Source organism: Arvicanthis niloticus, chromosome 2, assembly GCF_011762505.2.
Source record: "Arvicanthis niloticus isolate mArvNil1 chromosome 2, mArvNil1.pat.X, whole genome shotgun sequence".
NCBI classification, from domain to species: Eukaryota; Metazoa; Chordata; class Mammalia; order Rodentia; family Muridae; genus Arvicanthis; species Arvicanthis niloticus.
Window position 1 is genome coordinate 144,958,047 of NC_047659.1, and position 10,032 is coordinate 144,968,078.

At 49.0% G+C, this 10,032-nt stretch overlaps 1 long non-coding RNA gene across 5 annotated transcripts; it reads left to right on the forward strand.

The window, feature by feature from the left end:
- Positions 1-997: 997 nt before the first annotated feature.
- On the forward strand, positions 998-6,202 carry LOC143441538 (uncharacterized). Of its 5 annotated transcripts, none has more exons than XR_013109085.1 (5): positions 998-1,349; positions 1,631-1,729; positions 1,876-1,957; positions 2,059-3,463; positions 4,495-6,202. It is a non-coding gene; the product is annotated as an uncharacterized LOC143441538 (long non-coding RNA). The 5 variants fall into 5 exon arrangements; XR_013109083.1 differs by having other exon boundaries at positions 1,631-1,957; positions 2,059-2,845; positions 3,276-3,463; positions 4,495-6,201; XR_013109084.1 differs by having other exon boundaries at positions 1,631-1,957; positions 2,059-2,329; positions 2,473-3,463; positions 4,495-6,201.
- The last annotated feature ends 3,830 nt before the right edge of the window (positions 6,203-10,032 follow it).

Here is a 10,032-nt window from a genome sequence, read left to right on the forward strand (position 1 = left end):
CATTCCTGCCTTGAGCTCCTGCCCTGACGTCCCTCCATGGTGGAGTGTGACCTAGGCATTCTAAGATGAAATACATCTTTTCTTCCCTTAATTTGTTTTTGGTCAGGATTTTGTAACAGCAACAGAACAGCAGCTAGAACAAGGGGCTTCCAGAGACTGCTGGGCATCAGACTTCCTTGGAACATGGCCTTCGTTCCTCACTTCCCAGCTGAGAACAACATGCAGTCTCTAGAACTTTCCACCCTCATCAGTTGACTCAGCACTTGGCCTTCCGTATTATTTTGGAGCACCACCCCCTTACCCCCACTGCATGTTGTGACCTTAACAATGATCTGACTGTGCTCAGAAAGCTGTGACCTTTCGGCTCTGATCTCAGTTCCACCAGGAACCCGTGCTGGCTGCAGGCATTGGCAGGCACAGTCCCTGTTTGCTAGACTCCACCTACCTTCTCCCCACTTCTGCCCTAGATGGGTTTCACTTTCACTCTTACCTCTTTGCCTTGGTCTGATCCCACCAGAGGTCCTAAGGGGAAAGTCGTGTGTGGGGTGTGTGTGTGTCTGCCAGTATGTGCAGGGCGCACTCCACAGCCTACACTGTGGGTGGGAATACAACTGACCCTTTTCTTCTTCTTTCTTTTTATCGGGAGTCCCTGGTTCACACCAAGCCAGGGAGCAGCTGGCATTCACACTGACTCCAAGAATCCCAGGACTGGAGCCTGGAGGAGGAGCTGGGAACTGGAACATGAGGGCGAGGTGTCGGCTAAGAGAAAGGATACAAGGGAAGATTTCTGTGTTGTGACTAATACTGTTTCTCCCAAGCAGAGGGCACGGCTTAGGTTCTATAAAGGGGACCCTGGGACGTGTTTACCACCTTTCATGACCCCCTTCCTCAAATGTTTGGGCAGGCTTGAAGACTCATCTCTTTTCCCACCCCCTGGGATTCATGCAGCGCCAACAGCAGCAGGGGTGGCGGGGGCGGTGGGGGTGGTGGGGGCGGTGGGGGCGGCAGCAGCAGACCAACGCACCCAGCATGGAAACAGTTCCATGTCTCCTGCTTCCTTCTTACTCATTGTCCTTGGTCCACTCTATGCAGCCTTAGCAGAATACCAGATAATGAGTAATTTATAAAGAACAGAGACGAGGCCGGGGTGTTGGCGATGTAGCTCAGCTGACTGCTTGTCAGCACCTCCTCACCCAGTCAAGGTGTTTCTCCATTGCAGTCTAGACACTTCTAGACGCTGAGACCTGACGTGAGCAGCTTACGTGGTGAGGTCATTTCCTCTGCATCAGGCCATGAGAAGAAGGACGGGCACAAGAAGGGACAGAAGAGGGAAAGAGCTTCTGTATCAGGTATCCACTCCAGTGCCCCTGGGCCCCGATTATCAGCCAAAATTGCTGCCTCAACACTGTTCCATTAAGTCTAAGGGACATGTTGAAAATATGGCTACTGCTTCTTGCATTATCAAGTCCCTCTCTCCCTCCTTCCCTATTCCAACCCTTCTCTCTTTTCCTCTCTTCTTCCACCCCTCCTCCATCACCACCACAAGGCTCACTACTGCTGAGGGGACCTCTCTTTCATCAGACCATAAAAACACAGACTTTCTGTTCACTGCCTATTTATTGCATGTCAGGGCTCCATGGTGCTAAGAAACCAGCCTCATGCTGTAGATACAGAGTATGGGAAGCACCTCACCAGATGCCAGCTGAAGCCTAAGGAGGCCCAAGCCAGTGTAAGGAGGAGACCTTGCCCACTCTGGTGGTGTGCCACACTCTCCTGCCTGCCTCTCTGTGTGAAGAACTGGTGTTTGGGTCCCAATGAGTTCCCTAGAACCCTCTATGAAGCATCCTCACACGGTACTGGATCTGCCTTGGTCAGGAGCCCGGTTCTGCCTGGGATGGCGTGCGGAACATGGAGAGCTATGTCTGCCAGGCATGCTGGCTCTTAGTCTGGAAAACAGGTAACTCAGAAGATGCCTCTGGGGCAGGTTGATTGATAGATACCTGGGAGTCAGTCCCCAGTACCCTAGTGTGGAAAACTCAAGTGTACTCCTAAATGCAGGGTGACAGGAAGCAGGTGGCAGCAACAGCTGTCTGCTTCAGGTATAACACAGAAGACCCGGTGTCACCTGCTCCTCGCTTCCCTTGGAAGGGGACATCCGTTCCTTCTTGCTTCTTGCTGGGTTGAATTCAGTGAGTCACAGAACAGCTGAGCATCCATTCCTCAGTTAGTGAAGGACGCTCCGGTAATGAGGGAGGAATTGTTCGCAGGCCCACTCACTCCTATCTTTGAGAAGTATCTGCAGGACCCCTGCTTCACAGTGCATGTGCAGGTAACCCCCACCTTGCTGGAGCCTCACTTCCTGTGTCAACAAACCTGTGGGATGTGGATACAGGCAATCTGTTTCCATGAGCACTGTGATGCTCACCACACCCACAACTTCATGTCCACTTTCATGGGCTTCGTTGTGTGCAGTGATCTGTGCTTCATCCCACCGTTCCTTGACCTCTCTGTGGAAAGAAACTTCATAACTCACAAGCCAGGACTTTCAAGGTGACACGGATGGCTGCCTGTCAGCCGGTCAGCGTGGCCAAGTGTGAGAATTTGGGAAGTGGTTATACGATGCTAACTCCCAGGTCTTTTGGAAAACTGAGGCTTATGTCATGACTGCCTGCTTTTCAAGGCTGGCGGTGTTGAAGACCTAGCTGGACACAGCTATTCCCTGGCCCTGGAAAGTAGTCTTCTCCAGGGCACAGAAAGCAAGTCAGCCCTGAGACTGAAGGCAGCCAAAGGGCCCACTTCACTCCTTTACTCTGTGGAATATTAACCCACCAGTCCGAGGAACAAAGTGAGCACCATGCAAGTGTGAGAGGCCCCATCCCAGGGAGCCTGCCCCACAGGGGTTAATGGCCTTGTGTTGATTCTAAGTTCAGAAGTGAGCATGACACCTTCTGCTCAAGTCAGGTTATGAGGCCCTTCAGTAAATTCAGTTCTTGACATGCTCCACTGTGGTGAGACACTACCAGGCTAGTCAATTTCCTGGATTCTAGCAAGCTTCTATTAATTGCACTTGGCATCGAGGGGTCAGTGCTTTGCTGGACCCTTCCTGGGGGCAGCCTACATTTGGTGATCTCAAAAATATGCTTCATTTCCAAATTGCTTAAAATGAATAAAAAAGCGGTGCCCTGATCAAAACTGAATCTGGCTTAATTAAGATGAATCTGTGTATCGCTCTGCAACCCACAGACAGTCTCCATTGTATCCCTTCTGACCTGCAGGGGCTCGGGCTCTTCAGGCCAGGAGGAGAAGCCAGTTGGCCCCAGCTCTGCTGCTTCCTCCCTGACCCTGTTGATGAAGGGCTCCCTGGCACATGTGCTGTCCTTGGGGAAGACATGTACTAAATGATATTCTGGCTCTTTCTCTCAACTCGGCATAATCAAAATGGCCAAGACAGACTTCGAAAGAGGTGAGGGGGAAGAGGAAGGACTTAAGGGAACACAGTGTTATGCCCGTGGTGTTAAATGTGAGGGTGAAATGTCTCACATGTGTGGTGCTGTTTGGGGGGCTTATGGGACCCCCTCCCCGGAAGTGGTTTCTTGCTGGAGGATGTTGGTAACAAGCAATGGTACTTTGAAGACTATATCTGGTCTCCTATCCCGTCTTCACTGTGTCCTGTCTGTTATGAAACCGGCAATCTCTTTCTCCATCTACAGTCTCCCGCCATCACGATGACTGCAGGGTCAGGGTCAAGAAAGCTGGGCACACACAGTGTCATCCTCTACTCTTCCAAACCCTTGGCGACGCACAGTGAGGCGTCTTTTTGACCTTGGCTCATCAGAAAGGGCTGGAGGGGAGGGGCGGTGGTTGTGCTGACTGAACTTGGCATTTCCTGGATGGCTCCTGGAGTGGAGCTACTTCCCAGGCCACACACACACACGCAGGAGGGAAACCTCCCCTCCCTAGGAGCTTCTTCTGCTCAGTCAAAGGTCACTTCTGCTCACCAGTGCTGCATGTAAGATGTCTTTGAGGAACTCATTGTCATACAAACACGTCTCCTAGGTGCTGAAAGTTCTGTGGTCTTGCCCTCCTGAGGCAGAGCTGACATCCACTGGGAGTTTAGGAGTCTGAGACTGAGGCAGCTGAACCCTTGCAGATGCCTGACCTCTCACCTCAGGAAGGGCATGGCCACCCTGCACCACAGCACTCCTGGCAGGATCTTGCTTGTACACTTCTAGATTGGAGCTGAGTTTCTAACTATGGCAGTGTGGGGTGGGCTCTGTGGCAGCACCCAGGCAGGGGGACCAGTCTCCAGGTCTCAGCTTAGGTGCTGCTCCTCCTCCAGACCACCTCAGGCCAGACCTCCTGTTTGGTGTGTGGTACCTTCTCACAGTGCAGTCTTTGGGAGAGAGGGAGCCGAGGCGGGGCAGCTGTGGTTACAGCTGAATGTGCGTGGTCAAGGACTCCTGGCATCTGATTGAACTGTGTCTTCCCCTGCAGCTCAGCTAGAGAGTGGCACTCTGATGGTCTTCCTGATGCTGACTTCAGAACCTGTCCAGGAAGGTTCCAGATTCACTGAAGACCTGAGCCCCACCTACCAGGCAGCATTCTGCCTCAAACACACTCCAGTCTTCAGTGATAATATCTGTATTTCTTGCAGATGTTTGGCATTGAGGGTGGAAAGTGTAATAATAATAATAATAATAATAATAATAATAATAATAACAACAATAATAATAAATTTATATATAATAATATATGATTATATATAATAACATATATAATAAAGTTGACCGGATGAACCTTTTCCTTACAGGCTATCTCAGGGCTCTCAGTATCCCCGTGGTAGATTCCCCGTTGTCTTGCATAGTGTGGTGAATCCTAGTCTGTTTGGCTCTGTCATTCACATTACTCACAGGAACACCCACCGATCAGTGTGTGCCCAGGCATACTGCCTAGGGCGGTTCACACACACAGGAGGCAGCCACACTGATCGGTGGGTGTTCCTGGTGGAAGGCACCCCATCTCTTTTCAATAGTCTCAATGCTCACCCCTGTGCAGGCTCTGCACTTGCTAACAGTTAGACTGTTTCCTTCCTATGCAGAGCTTCTGTAGCCCTCTGATCTCAGGGAACTTGAAGGAGCATAGTAAGTCCATCATTCCTGGGGATTTAAGAAGAGATCCATGACCACAGTCTGCTAGATCTGAAAAATGTCAAATGTTTCTGGAGATTTCTCTACAACCATCTACTCACCTGTACTTTTGTAAATATAAGCGTGTGCACATCCAAGCAAACACACACGTGCGGACCACACATGTTCATGATTAGGCACACACATGAATACAGAGGTTCATGTGTGTATTGTTGCCTATGAATGCAATCTTTCCCTTGAAAGAGTTAGTCACCTCAAACCCTGCAGCTGTTCAGATGTGTTTCATTTCCCACGAGCCTGGCAGACATATCTGCGGTATCAAGTCTGGCAGAGTTAATCAGGTTCTGACGCCTGTCCTACAGGTGTTGCTTCGTGAACATCCAGAACTCAAATCACTAAAGTTGCAAGGAGACTTTTGATTTCAGGAGTTGATGACAATTATTTCTAAGGTGGGAGAGACATAGAGACCAAAGCCCCTGATCTCTGGTGGCTGACTGGTGAAGTCACTGAGTCCTGCAGTCTGAGGTCCTTGGCCCCCTGTGAGACTATCCAGCGTGTTTTAGGTAGGCTCAGAGATGACTCTTCTACCTTCCTGATAATTTGTAAATGTTTTGAAATGCTTGACACTTAGGTTCTTATTTAGCCTTATTTGTTGAGCCAAGACCTGGGTATGCAAAGAGGAATCTGATCCCTTTTGCCCTGTGGCCCTTATATGTTACATAGGAAATAGGCATTGAGAGTGGAGACATTTGCGTGTGTGACTGAGACACAATGTGAGCCCTTTCTTTAGTATGGACGATGTGCTGGTTTCTGTATGTTCTGCCCAGGGAGTGGCATTATTACAAGGTGTAGCCCTGTTAGAGTAGGTGTGGCCTTGTTGGAGTGGGTGTGTCACTGTGGGTGTGGGCTTTAATACCCTCATCCTAGCTGCCTGGAAGCCAGTATTCTGCCAGCAGCCTTCAGATGAAGATGTAGAACTCTCAGCTCCTCCTGCACCATGCCTGCCTGGACACTACCATGTTCCCACCTTGATGATAACGGACTGAAACTCAGAACCTGTAAGCCAGCCCCAATTAAATGTTGTTCTTATAAGAGTTGCCTTGGTCATGATGTCTGTTCACAGCAGTAAAACCCTAACTAAGGCAGATGACATTTGGAAAAAAGACTCAAGGGGTAAGGTGGAAGATCTGAGGTGAAGAATGCCATTCTTACACTGCTTTTATTTTTAAAGATGAATTTTATTTTTAAGTGTGTGTGTGTGTGTGTGTGTGTGTGTGTGTGTGTGTGTGTGTGTGTGTGTAAATGTGGGTAGCCAAGGAGGCCAGGTGTCAGACTCACCAGAGCTGGGGCGCCAGGTGGGTGGAAGCCATCTGATGTGCTAGGAACTGAGCCCCAGGTCCTCTGTCAAAGCCGTGAGCAAGCTCACACAACCACTGAGCCATCTCTCCAGCCCTGGGTTGAATTCTTTAAAGCATAGCTTATTCCTTAGAAATCAGGCACCAGATTCCACGAAGTACACTCACCTCCCTTTTTATATAGCTCTACTCAGGACCATGTTCCCTTTCTTCTTGTTTCCAGCGAGTCCTGGAGATGTTCAAATAGTCCTGTCATAAGCCGAAAACAACATAGCAAAAAGACTAAGTCAGAGAGAGCCTGACTTTTTAAAAGCCCCATGGGCTTGTCTCTACTTTCACTGGTTGGGACTCTCCTGTGGCCCCTGCATGGAGCCCAGAGTTTGGCCCAGGCGCTGTTCTTTGGTTGCCTTTGAACTGTGAGCCAAAAGAAATTTGTTCTCCCTTAAATTGCTTTTGTTGAACTATTTCATCATGGGAGCATGAGAAATAAACTAGGAAATTATTCTTATTATGCTGTTTTTGTGTCTGTCCATTCTGTACAGGGATAGGATGCATTTTGATCGTATGCACCCCGTTACCCTAATTTACCCGCTTCCAATGCTGCTGCCACACACCATTCCTGAGTAACTTTGCCTGTCCATTGTCCTCCTCACCTGCAGCCTGAGTTCTGGGCTTTCCCACCCCTCACCATTGATACTTTGGGACGATTTGCTTGCAGGCAGGTGGACATAACCCCATACCAGTGTGGAGCTTAGTGGCTGGAATTTAGACAGCCACATCCTGGGACCCGGACTCTGATATTAAGGTGTGCATATTAAGCCTCTCTAGGGAGAGCAGATGAATTATGCCAGGAAGCGAGAGGTCAGGCCCCCAAAGACCCCGTAAAGCTAAAATTGGCACAGTATTTCCCCATCTGTTTAAGCAGAGACATCTGTGGGCCCCAAGGTCCCACTAGAAAACATTGTTTCCTGGAAAGTTTCATTGTGGATTTTGCTCATGGCTGTGTTTGTCCTGGCCTATTCCTGAAGGCGCGAGGGCTCTACTGAAGTCCACTGGGAAGCCTTCAAGACCTTTTGAGTATCATGTGCACACTCTGTATGCAATGAGGTTTTTGGTAGACAGTCCAGAGTGACTTCAGACTGCCCTTCTGTCTCCAATGTCTGTCTTCAGCTTTGCATCTAGACGTACCTGTCAAAAATTTCTAAAGCCCACAGAGCCTTGCCCCTGAGGCACAGGATGCAGAGTTCCTCGTGGGCTGAGAGCCTGGTCTACCTGGAGAGGAAGGGACTGAGGCTGTGGACTGCAGGGTTCCCAAGTGGCTGCATGGAATCATTCAGACAGCAGGGCACAGTGGACCTCGCCTGCTCTGCCCAATCAGCCTTCTGTGTAGCTGACTGAACATCTGTGTGAGGAGGACAGGTCAGGTCAGCAGCCTGGCCCTGACTGTGTAACAGCTGGTTGTTAAGCTGGGATTTTGTTTGCTGGAGCTTGGCTTTCGAGAGTCAATTCTGGGCCATATGCTGATCTTGTCTAAACAGAATTGATTACTGGGTGAAGGGCTCAGTTCACCATGTGCAAATAAGCACAATGTAGCCCAGGGCAGGGCAGAGCAACTTAGAAAGAGATAAGATGCACACAGGTGTGCAGGTGTCCCTGTGGTAGGATGCACATGGGTAGCAGGTATCCCTGTGGTAATTTATACATGGGTGTGCAGGTGTCCCTGTGGTAGTTTATACATGGGTGTGCAAGGTGTCCCTGTGGTAGTTTATACATGGGTGTGCAGGTGTCCCTGTGGTTGGATGCAGAATTACTGGGCATGCACTGAAGTGTGGAGTAGCTGGTTGATATAGCAGGTCTATTTCCACAGTGACTGTAACAGTTTACCCTCCAACCAACATGAGTGAGGCTCCTTTACCCACATGCTCTCTGTTCCACACAGACCTTTCCTTGTGTTGTATGTACTCATTTGTGTCAGAGGGAGCTTGGGTCCAGAAAAGGGAGCCCATGGTATGAGGAAAGAGAGTTTAAGAGAGGGTGGAGGAAGGAGCAAGAAAACTCATGACAGGCCATTGGAAGGAGGATGCCGGGGTCAAAGGTTACAAAGCTGTAAGAGGAGGGAGGGGGGAAGGAGAGGGTCCACTAAAACTAAGTACGTATGATGATTCGGTAGGAGACTGACACTAGGCGTGCTAATAACAGCATTAAACAGTAGTGGTAATGAAAATTATAGTAGTGATTAAAATAAATATTAAACATAGAGGAGTCATGCACAACTGGCATCATGATCTGCATCCAGGCACAAGAACTGTTAGTGATGAACGGTCGGGATTTTTTTTTCCCCTGAAGCCCAAAGGCTGTGAACTTCCAATGACCTCTTGACATCAGTTGCTCTGATGCCCATGGGCATTGCTCTGTGGACCCTCATGGGCCTTCTTATGTTACTGTAGAATATATATGTAGGCTTAGGTTTTTCATAACCCACTTTTAATAAGGATTCTTAAATGCTTTAACCTCCCTTTTAGCCCACGCCACCCCCAGAGGTGGTGGAAAGGAAAGGTTAATAGGGCAGAGGAGGATGTGGACCTTTTTAGAAATAGTTCTTTGGAGCAAATCCAGTCTGCGTTGTCAGGAGCTCAGCAGTTCAGTTCACACAAATCAGCAGCGTCAGCTGGATCCACTCGCAAACACCATTCATGACTCAGCAGCACCAGGTCAATCCAGAGGAAACCACAAGGCTCTGAGTGCACAGAAGCAGCAAGAAACCGCCAGAACACCACCCAAAATTCTTTGGTGGCATCTCTCTATGAAGTCATGACAAATGATAATGAGCCAAGACTGGCAAGGTGAACCAATGCCATCCAGAGTCGTCTACTGTCCGCTGGATTATATTTATACCCTTTCCAAACACCACATGTTCTCTCATGCGTCAGCTCCTGCAAAACATCACATGCTCTTCTTCCAGGCTGCCTCCCCAAAAACCACTATGTGTCTCTTCTCAGCAAAACATTCTCCCATGTGTCTGCTACAGAAAAAACAGCCTCTCATAAGACAGTTTCCAGAAAAATCACACAACTGACACAACTGAGTCTCCAAAGAAACCAGAAATTTCCACTTCATACACACACACACACACACACACACACACACACAGAGAGAGAGAGAGAGAGAGAGAGAGAGAGAGAGATAAAACACACACAGACACTCACACACACACACACACACAGAGATAAAACACACACAGACACACACACACACACACAGAGATAAAACACACACAGACACACACACACACGTGTGTGTGTGTATGTGTTGCGTTATGAACATGACTCTGTATGATGATACGTGGCCTTGTATGGTGGCATCTGAGCCTGTGTAGGGATGGATGAGCCCTTGTGGTGAAATATTAACCTTGTAATGAAATGCTCATGAATGCACTAAATTTCTACTTGGTGGAGTGTCAAGGGCTCTTTGGTTCCTTCCCTGGGTAGCTGGGCACCTAATCTTCCAAATGGACCCTAGGGTTGAGCCTG